The sequence below is a fragment of the Protopterus annectens genome, chromosome 8.part1 (genome assembly GCF_019279795.1).
Source record: "Protopterus annectens isolate FY-2018-M chromosome 8.part1, PAN1.0, whole genome shotgun sequence".
Taxonomy (NCBI): domain Eukaryota; kingdom Metazoa; phylum Chordata; order Ceratodontiformes; family Protopteridae; genus Protopterus; species Protopterus annectens.
This window is the reverse complement of record NC_056742.1, coordinates 93,317,533-93,331,556: the sequence shown is the minus strand read 5'-3', so window position 1 is coordinate 93,331,556 and position 14,024 is coordinate 93,317,533. Positions and strand designations below refer to the sequence as shown.

Genomic DNA, 14,024 nt, shown 5'->3' with positions numbered 1-14,024 from the left:
GAATAGAAGGACATCATTAGAACTATACACACAGGTATATACTTCCACACCCTGGCAATACAAAATAAAAAAATACAAAAAGAAGGAGTTAGATGACAGCTACTGCAACAATGATCTATTACAACATCTACATTAAAAACTGCACTATGTTCAACATTAGATCACTGTTGCAGTGGACTAAACTACCTGGGTAGATTACCCTAGCTTAGAACTAAGAAGGGAGAAGGAAACAAAAATGAATAATCTCGGAGCCCTTGGAGAATGGTCCTATCAAAGCCCTTTCTGGACCTGGAAAAGAAATGCAGTTTGTAGTGCTTCAAAAGGTATGCACAAAGGACAAAGTTGCTGGCTCTAGAAAGCCACTGAAGAAGCCAAATCCCTGGCAGAATGGGCTCTAACCCTGCTTGGAAGTAGTTTATTACAGTGACAGTAACAAAAAATAAATAGGATGAGACAAACATATGAAAATTTGTTTTGACACTAGTTGTCCTTTCCTCTTATATTCATAGCAGACAAGCACTTGATTAGCTTTCCTGAAAGATTTTGTTTAGGTAGCATTAGCAATTGAAAGGCCTGTACAGTTCTATAACATGAAATTTTTTTTCTCCTTGTTTCTGGGGGGGATTAGGAAAAAAAGTCAAGCGGGGAATAACAGACCATCTCAAGGTAAACTTGCAGACCACTTTAGGGATAAAAGAAGGATTTGTTCTCAAAGAAATGCCATCCTTCTTGAAAATGAGACAGGGCTGACCCATGAGAAGCATATGCAACTTTGATGCTCTCCAAGGAAAAGTCAGAGCAATGAGTAAACAGTCTTCCATGTTAACAGCCTCAATTCAGCCAGATGAGTTGGCTCAGATGTAGTGTTGCAAGCGCATCAATATCCCAGGCATACATTTTCTAGGTAGAAGGACAGGTAAAACCCATTTCAAAAATTGCTCAGCCTGGACATATGAAGAAAAGGGGGATCCAAGAGCAAATAAGCAGAAATGGCCAGCAAATGACCATTGATAAATGAGTAAGAAAGACCAGAAGACAGTAACACACAAAATTAAGAGCAACTGGCAGACGGACATTAAAAAGGTCTTGGTACATTCAAGGAGGCTCTCAATAAAAATCTGCCCAAGCAACAGGGACCTCCAAAGCAGAAAAGCAAGCAACCTCCACCCCCCAACACAACCCAAAAGGCACACAGCCCACAAACTCGGTGTGCCAGTCAACCACAGCCAATAAGGCATAAGAACGTACCCAACACTCTAGTCATAGGTGACTCTATAGTCAGGCACACTGATGTTCCACTCACCAGGTAAAACAAGGAGAAAGTTACTGTCAGCTGCCTGTCGGGTGCCAGGATCTGCCACATAATGCACGCACACAGGTCACTCCACAAAAAACACAAATATGACTCTGTCATTGTCCATGTTGGTGTGAATGACTTGAGACGTACCTCCCTGGACTACATAAAAAGAGACATGGAGGAGCTTTCCGATCTTGTAGCCCAGGCAGGTATGACCCTAGCCCTGAGTAGCATCCTGCCATCACCCCGAATGATACCAGAGTACAAGGACAAAATGATGGACTTCAACAATTGGCTAAGCTTCTGGTGTCATTCTAAGGGGATCCAGTATCTGTCTGCCTGGGATAACATGATCGACAGACCACGATGCTTTGCCAGAGATGGCCTGCACCTGTCGCCCTTGGGATTCTGGATACTGGCTAAGACTCTTGCCACCCCTATAGTGCCTTTTTAGGCAAGATTCAAATGACAAATTCACCACCGTAACAGGTACAAACAAGCAACATCTGAGGATAATGCTACTCAATGCTAGAAGTCTAAACCTCAAAATGCACTCACTCCTTAAAATGGTGAACATAGACATCTGTGCAGTGACAGAGACCTGGTTCAAGGCTCCAGGGAGCACCCCTGCATTACCAGACTATAATTTATATCACACCTTTCGGCCATCTAACCTGGACAGACACACGAAAGGCGGAGGCGTGTCCATATTCATTAAGGATATCCACACCTCCAGGCTAGTTGCTCAACATAATGCAGCCGAGATTTTCTAAGTGCAACTAACTCTGGGCAAGACCGCAATCCAAACTGAAGTTTTCTACAGATCCCCCACCATGCCCCAGCATTCCCACTCCTCATTTCTTGATACACTGGAAAATATTAGGGTACAACCCAATACCCTAATAATGGGCGACTTCAACTACCCCACCATTAGTTGGGAAAACTACTCATGTACCAACTCTTTTGCTCAACGTTTTCTGGAATTCATAAATTCCAATTCCTTGGATCAACTTATCCACACCCCCACGAGGGGCAGCAGTATCCTAGATCTGGTCATTACCAACATGGGCAACTGGTGTTCCACAACAGAGGTCAGTTTCTCGTTGGTCAGATCCGACCACAAGCTTATCACCCTAGACATCCACATCCCGCCCCCACCTCCATTAGGGAAACCACTGTAAAATATTTCTCCAAAGCTAACTTCATGCTTCTTATGACAGAAGTGGCAAACTTCACGACACCCATGCAGACGGACAATAGAGGTACGACTGCTGAATCCTACACAAATGCACTTTATAAACACTGACACGAGTGCATGGATCGTGCAAACCCTAACAGAACCAAGATGCCATCCTCCAAAAAAAGGAAGCCAATCTGGTGGTCCCCTGCCATAAAAAAACCCTACAACAGAAGAAAGAAACTGTTGCAAAAAAGAGTAAAATCCCATGATTGGAGGAACTCCCTGGTCAGCCTCAGTAAGAAGCTGAGATCAGTCATAAAATCCTCCAAAGCTAGTTGCAAAAACAAAATCGCCATTGATTCTAAAGACAACCACAAAGCATTCTATAGCTATGTCAAGAAACTCAATGGCAACACTCAGATCTGCTCCGAGTTACAGCACAATGGCACTAAATATACAGAACCAACTGATATTGCCAACATCCTGGCAGATAGGTTCAGTGCTAACTTTACCTCTCCCTCACCCCCTAAAGGGCCCATCTCTATACCAGAAGAATGCAAACTTCCTGTAATCATGGCTGCACAGGTAAAAACCACACTCTCCAAAGCCAAGAACACATCATCCATGGGACCTGACAACATCCCAGGCTGTGTTCTACACGAGCTACAGAATGAACTGGCACCCAACATAAGTACCATGTTCAATCATAGCCTTATCTCATCAGACTTTGTGCCCACTGAATGGCGCACAGCGACGGTCATCCCAGTCCACAAAGGGGGAGCCACCACGGATCCCGGGAACTACCATCCCATTAGTCTGACGAGCCTGGTCTGCAAGGCTATGGAACGTATCATCATGGAACTTATGAACTGGGTGGAGTCCAGAGTGTGGAGATTACCAGTGTCATTGTTTATGCTTGTAAAAGGCAGATCATGTCTCCTAAACCTGATAGACTTCTTTGAAGCATTCACTAAAGCCATAGATCAGGGTACGGTGGTTCACATAGCCTATCTAGATCTCGCCAAGGCTGTCGACACCATCCCCCACTCTGGAATTATAGATAAACTCACTAAACTAAGTATAAATCCCTATGTCACAAGATGGGTTGCCAACTGGCTCACTGACAGAACCCACACTGTGAAAGTACCAGACTCCAAATCTGACTTCAGACCAGTGACAAGTGGAGTACCACAGGGTACAGTCCTAGGTCCTCTCCTGTTTGGTATCGACTTTTCTGAAGTACAGGCTAACACAGAAGGTCTTTGGCTAACGAAGTTCACAGATGACTGCAAACTAGGAGCCATAATTGAAAATCCTAATGATGTGGACATCCTACAAAAGGGCCTCATGGAGACAGATGCCCGGTGTCAAAGCCATGGCCTCAAGCTCAATGGCAAAAAGTGCATTGTCATCTCTTTTGGTAAAAATTCTGTACCCATGGACTACCACATAGGCAGTAGTCTACTTAACACCGAAAGTGTGATAAGAGACCTTGGGACACAGGTGGACAGTAGTCTCTCATTTGATAATCACATTGCCACAGTAGTCAGGAAATCCTTCTACATGGCATACCTCATCACAAAAGGTTTCTCATCCAGGAAAAAAGAGGTAATTGTTCCCCTCTACTCGTCACTCATTAGACCCATTATAGAATACAGTGCCCCTTTTGGTATGTACCTTACAAGACATCTACAACAACTGGAAAGGCCGCAGAAATACCTCATAAAGAGGATTACCGGCCTCAAGGCGATGCCCTACGCAGACAGTCTCAAAAAACTCCAGCTTTACTCCGTCGCATATCGCCTACTCAGAGGCGAACTCTGCCTAACATACAAGCTATGTCAAACCCAGAGCTGTTGGACATGCTCCACTTAAAGAAATCCCAATCTCTGCGAGTTACATGCTCTAGGGACCTAAACCTTGTCACAACAATAAACAGAACATGCTGGAGGGATAGATTCCTGTCCCGGAGACTTCCCATACTCTGGAACAAACTACTTATCTGTATCAAACAAAGCTCCTCATTAGCACTCTAAGAAAAATCTTGATGACTGGATGGGAGATAGGAAATTCACCCCGAGGATCACTTCTGTGGCTCTGCTCGACAGGGGCACAGGAAAATAATTTTCTTGGGTGGTGAAAGCCAGGGTACCTTTTTGGCTAGGCTTATACAGGCCTTAGGGCCAATAGCCTAGTACCTACCTATGACTGTGAAGAATTCTGCAGCTGTTCAGCAAAAAGCAGTGCAAGCTCCTGTTTTAGTGCAAGACATGACTTTCAGTAACCTAGAGGAAAAAGAAGTCAAAAGTACTCAGAGGTGATTAAAATAAACAAAACAATGATGGAGTATATCAACTTAGATAACAAAAGGATTGAAAAAGTGGAAGAAATTTGAAACAGATATTCAGATGAGGTGATAAAACTGCAAAAATCGGAGGTCAAAATGAAAAGGCTGGCTGAATATGAGACTATTCAAGAAAAGATGTTTCATAAAAATAATAGAATTAAAGGACATATGTAGGGAAAACCTGAGATTTTCTGCTTTACCAGAGAAACTGGAAGGAACAGATGGTATTAATTTTATGAACGCACACAAACAACTGGACTGGTACTCCATAGCAGTTGTTGTCAATTGAAAGGGCACATTGTGTGTATGCTCCAAACCTAGCCATGAGAATGCATCTTATACCTTTAATGGTAAAGATGCAATCCTGCCAGCAGAAGAAGCTGGTTCTAACAAAACTGTGGCAGAAAGGCAAAGTACTAAAAGTGGGAGACAGCAAAGTGTTTGTGGAAAATGATTATTCACTGTACACCAAGAAGAAGAGGAGTAAATTTATTCCACTAATCAGGAAATGTTGAGAAGTAGGCGTGAGATTCAAACTGCTGCACCCAGCAATCTTCAAAATATTCTTTCCTGGGCAGTCAAAATCTTTTTTTATGCAGAGCATGCTAAAGGGGAAATACAAAAGTTTATCCAACAAAAAGTGAGCTGTGAAACAGAAGGAAATTCTGCATCTTGTTTTTCTGGTAATAAAGACTAGAGAGACTGTCCCAGTTAAACCTTTTCCAATGTTTCAATGGAAAATGCTTGAGAGAGAGAAAAAAGCACAAGAGTTGACTGGAAGCACCGAGAGTAGGTTAGAAATGAAGCAGAGACTGAATTTCGGAGATGGAGAAAAACTGGAATAAAACCAGCAACTCAGAATTTGACAAATAAACATGGGATTGCAGAGCATTAATTATACTTGTGAAACACAACAGAAGAAAACCTGGAAATGTTGAGCTTTTTTGACTGTGTTAAACTTGTAGGGGACTCAAACATATGCTCTACGTCATGTCATTAATGTTTGGAAGAACACTTGGAGGGGAAGAGGAAGGAAAGAGCTATCTGTAAATAAACCAAATTTGGTTCTTAACAGTAGTATTTTTTTTATAATGAATGATATAATCTGCATATTATAAAGTAAACTTTTCTCAGTTATTTACAAGTGCAATGGGGAAATTGAAGTAGACAGGTATCCATGTTTTCCCCCTTCTTTTCTGTTTCTTGTTCAGGTTTAAGAAATGTAGGCACTGCAATAAAAAAAATGAAGAGAAGTCTGGTCAAAATAGCATGATACAAGGAAAATGTATATGCTTTTTCTCATTGTTGAACAGGGGAATGACTGCATTAAGGCTCTAGTACAAACAATGCCCAGCAGATTTGATAGGTTTGTAGACAGGAGTTTTTGCCCATTGGATTGCAATGACTGACTGGGAACATAGTTGTGTAGAATGTTTTTTTTTTAGTCCTAGGCAGGCAGATGGACACTGGATACTTATAGGTGGTAAGAAGCTGTGTATATGTTAGTTGATAAGGCAATTCTAACCATTTTAGGCTTTTTAGTGCTATCCAGTGCTGGGTTCTGAAAGAGGTATTGCTGCAAATTTAACAACTTTGTTATAGCATTTTTCAACTTTTAATAGTTTGTGAAGCCTGGAGGTTAGTGAAGATGGAAGGACCTTAAAGAAGTGTGGGAGGAGATAAGTAGTGGCAAGTGTAGCTTTACTTGCATCAATGAGAACGTTTTTGGATCTGTAAAGCATCCCTAGTTTTTATTTATTTATTTTTATTTAACATTTGTTGACCAGGAAAGTCCAACTAGGTTCCATAGATCCTGTTTTCAGCAGAGGCCCGGGGAGAAATGGTCCAGAAGCATGTCTTTAGAATGTGGGAGGAAACCGGAGTACCCGGAGGAAACCCACGTGAACACAGGGAGAACATGCAAACTCCACACAGAAGGCACCCAAGCCGAGAATCAAACCAGAGAACCTCTTGCTGTGAGGCGACAGCATTAACCGCTGCACCACTGCGCCGCCCTGAGTTTTTCTTACGCAATTTTGTATATGCAGGTTGACTGTATGACTATCACCCCTAATTGCTATGAGAAGTGATTTCAATGGTTGTATCATCAAGAAAGAGGAATTTTATTTTTTTTTTCATGAAGCAGGGGTTTGGGGAAAAAGTAGTAGTTTAGTCGTTTTTCGGTTGAGCAGGAGTTCTGTGTTACAAAGCCACATTTCAGTGGCTGTTAAAGCTTCCAGATAATTTTTTAATTAAATTTTAGGTGTATCATGTTGTAAGATATGTAAATGACAGTGGAAGCATCTGCACATTGTAATAGGATGGCCTGGATGTATAGAAGGTGTTGGTGAAGATGTTAAAGTGGAGGGGACCAAAGATAGAGCTTTGTGGTACACCAGTGGGTGGTGACTGGGACATAAGGAGAGAGTGTGGAGTGTCATTTTACTGACAGTTATTGGACAGATGGCTTCTGAACTACAGATGGGAGGGCTGAGACAGACCTAGTGAGGACATCTGAAGTAGAAGTTTGCTGTGACAAACTGTGTTGAAGGCTTTAGATAAGTCTAGAAATAAGGAAGAGACTAGTCTGCCATTATCTCTAGCTTTGTTGACAGGATCTATACAGGTTAGAAGGGCAGTGCTAGTACTATGAGAAGGATGGAAGCCATGTTGTGTACCAGAAAGGAGTTCTTCCTGCAGGAAATAGTCTGTCATCTGTTTTTGAATGCATTTTAAAGTATTTTGATGAGAGGAGATAAAGTTACTATAGGTCTAAAGTTATTAATGTCTGTTGAATTTCCTCCTTTTGCAGACAGGTAATGTGTGACTTTTTCCAGAGAGTGAATGTGGGATTCTTGGATTGCCTTATGGATAAGGATTGAGACAGATAATGTGTGACTTTTTCCAGAGAGAGGGAATGCGGGATTCTTGGATTGCACTATGGATAGGGATTGAGACAGGACAGGCAATGTTACTGGCTGCTATTTTTAGGTACATACTTGGAAGGCCATCAGCTGAAGAAGAGCATGGTTTAAGTTTAAGAGTAGTTTTAGCTAAGATGTTTCAGTAGTTTAATTATTACTTTATGCATTTTTATGGGGGGGGGGGGGTTGTAAGCATCTATTAAATCACAACTAAAACAGTGGCACAGGCCCACATGCATTAATACAAATAAAACTATAGCACCATTTTTTCAAGCAGTGCACACCTTTTTTTCAAAACTAGCATTTGTTATGACGTGGCAAACTGCTCAATTCCTTCCTTCATTTAAACTTTACTCCTCCTCCTGATAGAGGATTATGATCGGGTCACCGACCATAACCTGCGTATTATTTGTTCGAGCCATGGATTGAATCTTGACATCCATGTTGAGAGCATAATTTAAGGTTATGATTAGTGACAACAATCATAATTCTTTGTGGTGCATGGAGCTTTATCTGTTCCATGTACTACTGGTTACAGGAGGGGGAAATCACAAAGTCTTTTTACCAGCCTTCAAAGCCGTAAAAAATAAAGTTATTTACTCACCATAACTATGCATCTGTGTTACCCATTTTATTTTTCCTCAATTGATGGGTCACTGATCTGACCTCAAATCCGGCTCAGCTAAATTTACTAGACTCTTAGATCGAATTCTCTAACTCCTCCCTTTACCTATAATGCCCCATTCCCCCTGCAATACCTCAGATTACGTTTGCTGCCCAATAACCAATAAAAAAAAAAAAATAACCTCAGGCTAAGATAAAAAGGAAGGCTAGTAGAAAAGACTGGGGCTCAAGCCTGGAACAGAAGTTTCACAACAAGCATAACATCACCCCAGGAGTAAAAGGGAAAGGGGAAGAAGGTTAGGAAGTTGAGGAAGAATGAAAATGAACAACACAGATGTATAATTATGGTGAGTACATAACTAATATCTGATGATGCTGTTTTCATTTATTCATTCCTCAACTGACGGGACAGAGTCCCCAGCTACGTAAACCTTAGGTGGCCCTCATGGAAAGATATTCCGGAGTACTACAGGGCCAAAGGTAGCCCTGATTCAGGAACTCAAATCTAATTTCTAATGATCAATAAAAGTATAGGCATTACACCAAGTAGCTGTGGCACAAATGTCATCAACAGAAGTCCTAGACCAGAAGGCAGATGATGTAGCGTGGATCAGGTGGAGTGTGTTTTAGGACGTCTGGGTAAGGACAAACTTGGTTGACTGTAAACAAAAGATATGCAGTCTGTCAGCCATCTGGCTAAGGTAACTCCAGAAACTAGTTTACCCAATTTGTTGGGAAAGAATGAGACACAACTAATGTCTTTCTGAAATCTTTTGTTCTATGGAGATAACAGTGGAGCTGTTTATGTACATCAAAGAGATGAAATATGTATTCACCTTTAATAGCAAAGATGGCAAAGAAAACAGTCAAATTAATGGCTTGGTTAATATTTACTTCCAAGGCTACTTTAGGCAAGGAGGAAGATGAATTGGTTTGTACGGTAACTATCTTTGTGGAAGATCAAATATGGAGATTTGGATTTTAGTCAGAGCTTGCAAATGGTTCAAAAGGACTCAGACAAACTTTGCAGCACATCTGTTAAATCCCAGGGTGGTGTAGGGTACTTTATTGGAAGCCTAAGCAAAAAGGTATCTTTAAGGAAAGCCTTGCACAATTTTGTTGAAGCTAAACAGGAAATATTTTCACCTGAATGAAAATTAGATATCACTGCTAATTGCAGTTTAATAGTACAGAAACTAGCCTCTTCTTGAAAAACAAATGATAAAACTCCAGGACAGCAGAAATAGGGGCAGTGAAGTGGTCTAATTCCCTCTGTATACCCCAAACAGAGAATCTCTTCCATTTACTTTTGTAGATTCTCCTGGTAGAGGCCTTCTGGGAAGATAGCAAAATCTGTCACACCAGGGCAGAAAGCCTGGGCTGTCTAACCATCAGTGGAATTGGAGAAACCATGTGGTCAACTTAAAGCCTGTAAGGTCTGGGTCATTCATCTCCATGGTATAAGAGAGAAGGTCTGGACTGGGGTCCAGTATCCCAGGAGGATAAGAAGGCAAGACCAAAGGAAAGGGAACTACAGCTGACAAGGCCAAAAGAGGACAATGATGATAACTGTGCTCTTCAACCAAAGTGCCTTCTGTAAAAATTTAGGAATTAGAAGTATCGGGACATAAACATAAGAGAGACCGTAGGGCCAAATGAGGATTAAAGTGCGTCTCTGTGACTCCCTCAGAGTGGGGATCAGGGCAAAGAACCTGCTGAATTTGTTGTTGCTGTGGGAAGATGCAAACAGATCACAGCAATGTTGAACCCATCGCTGGAAAATCCTCTCTGCCACTAACTGATTGACAGACAACTTATGAGACATCAGAATGCACCTGCTGACTTTGTCTGCTAGCACTCTGGTTTTCCCTGGGATGTGCACTGCCATACGAAAGGGGTTGAAGGAGATCACAGACTGCCACACACTTGCTGCCTCTCGACAAATGGAATAAAATCAGGTCCCCCCTGTTTGTTGATGTACCAGACAGACATGTTGTCAGTTTGAAGTGCAATCATCCCAACAAGAAGGCCATCCTGGGAGGCCTGCAACTCTAGGACACTGATGTACAACTTGGTCTCTTCTGGGGACCATGTGCTTTGGACCACCTTTCCCAAGAAATGCTTCCCACCCCAAATGGGAGGCATCTCTGGTTACTGTGGCTACTGGGGGAGGAAAGGACGACAGCCTTGAGAAACGTTGTACCACTGAATCCACTAAAGCAGGTTACCTTTGCATACTTGAGTAAGTTTGACTGGTGAAAAAGAATGAAGAAGAATTGAGCATGGAAAAGCTAATGTCCACTGAATACACATATAAAAGCGGGTGACAGGAACCAAGGTTATGGCTGCTGCCATCAACCCTAAATTCTGAAGAATCAGTCTGGCTGGAGGAGAAGGGTGTGAGATACCTTGTTCCACTTGAAACCTGATGGGAGGCTCTCTAATCGACTGTATCCAAATGAGCACCTATGAATTCCAGGCTCTGAATGGGTTGAAGATCTGAACTGCAAAGGTTGACTATACCTAGGAATTGACATAACTGGAGCACATAGTCCCTGGATTTCTTGAGGAGATGTCTGGTTGGGACAATGAGGAGCCAATCATCTAGGTATGGAAACACTTGAAATTCTAGCAGTCTCAAGTGAGCTGCTACCACTGCCATACATTTGGTTAACACCCAGGTGCTGTGGTGAAACTGAAGGGTAGAACTCTGAACCGGTAGTGACTGGCCCCCAGCTGAAAGATCAGGTATCCTTGAGAGCACCTGTTCATCTTGATGGGATAGTATGCATCTTAAAGATAGATGAAGCACAGCCAATTTGCCTTTCACAGAAATGGTAGAAAGGACTGAACTGTGACCACTGGGAACTTTTAATTCTTTATAAAATGATTCAGTTTGCTAAGGTCCAAAATTAGTCTCAGGTCTCCTGTCTTCTTTGGCATTAAACAGAATCTTGAGTAGGTTCCAAATCTTTTCTGGTCTGGTGGGACCTCCTGGAGGATTCTTTTGTCTAGTATTTTTTGAATTTCTAGAGCTGCTCCGTCCTCTAACTGGGTGGAATGTCAAGGAGACGCCTTCTTTTGTTTGCAGGAATTTGTGAAAATGGTATGAAATAACCTCTGGATATAAAAAATAAAAGAAAACATCTGGATATGATTTTCAGCACCCAAGTGTCTTTTGTGATTAATGCCCAGGTGTCTGGGTGAAATGAAGTGCCCCCGGACCGCCTCCAGAGATGAGCACTCAGGCAACCTTTCAGAAGACTGAGAGGGTTTTTGCATGAGAATGAGTCTCAGAACCCTTGATTTTGCAGGTCTCCTCTGCCACGAGGATGGCTTCTTCCATTAGAACTCTTGGAACGGACCCTGGGACTTGGGGAACCACATTTTCCTTCCTCCTCTCAGATTCCTGGAAAAGAATCTCTGAGGGGTAGAAAAATGGATGTCCATGGCAGATACATTCTTTCCATCCTGCTCACTCCGAGAAAGCATTTCCTTAACAGTGGAGCCAAACAAGGACGATCCATTAAAAAGAGCACTGATAAATGAAGACTTGAAGGGCTCCTCAAAGTCACACAAGTGCATCCAGGCATGTCTCCTTACGGCTATGCCTGAACTCGCTGCCTATAAGGTAGCCTCAGCAGCATGGGAAATTAACCTCATGGAAGCATTAGAGATGGATGGAAGTGTGGGTAGCTGTGAAGAAAGCTTCTTGTAGTTCTCCACAGACAAGGACACAGAAAGGGATTTGGAAAGCTCTTTATTCGAATCGCTTTGTAGCCTGGTGAAATGTGCCAGACAGTTCAGTGATTGTAAGGTAAAGGTTGCCGAGACATAAATGCACTTCCGAAATCTGTCCAATGCCCTGGACTTCCCATTAGAGGGATGGACAGAGGAGTTCTGCTCTGCCAGCTCTTTCTTCATGGCTGCTGCCACAACCATGGTGTCAATAGGGATCACTATGTTCCAGTGAGGCTTGTCCTTAGGCCGGGCAAGGAACCTATCAAGACAGTGGGGGCTGGGTTCTGCAGTATACGTTTCCTTCCACACCTGCCAAGAAACTAGATCTACAAGCTGATCAGTTGGGAAACTCACCCAAAACATAGAAGGGCCAGACCTAAAAGCTTCCAGGAACACATTCTCCTCCTGGTAAGGGGAAGCAGAGGACCAACCACCTTTCTGCCTGAGGATTTCTAAGATGTTTCCAAAGGAGAAAGCATCTGGTGGAGACATTAGGGGACCCCTCCCCTTCATTGAAGTCAATGTCATCAGTGAGTGACTCCTGAAGGAAGTGCCGCCTCTTGCACATTCTCGAGGGGGAACCTACTCAGTCTGGACAGGTGTCTGAAGAGAGGGTAAAGTCCTTGAGGGGGACTGTCTGGACACTTAAGGCCAGCTGTCCATGTGTGATAGGTCCATGAGAATCAGAGCTTGGACCAGATGGTGGAAAGGCTGTCAAATTTGAAGCAGAAAGAGTAGAGATGAGAGAAGACCCTCTTCACCACCTCAACAGCAGAAGGACCGGAAGAAGCTGTAGCTGGCCGGACCAGTACTGAAGCCCCAGATGCCACCCTGCCTGGATCCCTACCTCAAAGGGAAAATTGAACCCAACCTATCCAATGCCAAACCCTCAAGGGGCAGGGACTGCTTTGACAACCTAGGAGTAAAACCAGCCCCCCCCCCCGACCTGGTGCCAATGCTTCAGCTCCAAGACTCGTCTCGATCCAAAGGAATCTGGGCCAGACAAGTCAGGGATGCAGTCAAACACCTAGTTGTATTTGGATCAGACACGTACAAGCACAGGGTTCTCTGATCCAAAGGCTCCAAAATAGCCAGTTGGATTGGAGAAAGAGAAATTAGTGTGGAAAACAGAAGGGAGGCTCACAGATCCAATAGGAGACAGTAGGAATAACCCCCATCTGAATCTAAGCTCTGAAGAACTTTCTCATCATCCTATCCACTTCGGTTCCGGAAAGGCTCCCGGAAGACCTGATGGAAGTAGTAGTAGATTGAGGCCGAGACTCTCTCCTTGGGGTCTCTTGTAGGAAGGCAGAATGGAGTTGGGGGGAAATGGGCACCAGAGAAGACCCCGGGGACAGTGTCCTCGGAGACATTAGACTTGGCAAGTATCAGAAGGTATTGGATCAGAATGTTTAAGTTTCAGATCCAAGGGTGTCAGATCAGACTTATTCTGATCTTTGGCAGGAGGATCTGAAGTTGAAGCTGCCTTTGGAGAGCAGGTGGGAAACAGTTTTCTGTTTCTTTCGCCTCAGAAGAGGCCTCAAGTGTTTTTGCAGGGGGTTGAGCCTCTGAAAAAGAAGACAAAGAACAGGATGGTAACAAACCCTTTAGGACAAGTTTGTTACATCGGTTGCTAATGGCCCTAGAATCGAAGCCAGCACAAAGTGAACATTCAGTATTTAAATGGGACACACCAGGACAATAAACACTCCCTGTGAGCATCGGAATTACGGATCTTGTGCCCACAGGAAGTGAATTTCTTAAACACAATGGGTTTGTCAGCCATAGCAAAAATAAGGCAATGGGCTGACAACGATAGAAGGAAAAATGTTTTTTAAGAGAACTACCAAGAATGGCAGAGGTAAGGAATTATCTTCTGAAAGGCAGAAGAAACAGAAAGAAAAGGGAAGT

At 43.0% G+C, this 14,024-nt stretch overlaps 1 protein-coding gene across 1 annotated transcript in view; it reads right to left on the bottom strand.

The window, feature by feature from the left end:
- PIEZO1 (piezo type mechanosensitive ion channel component 1) overlaps nucleotides 1-14,024 on the bottom strand; it is a 3,550,337-nt gene that overhangs the window by 3,023,200 nt on the left and 513,113 nt on the right. The window lies entirely within an intron of this gene.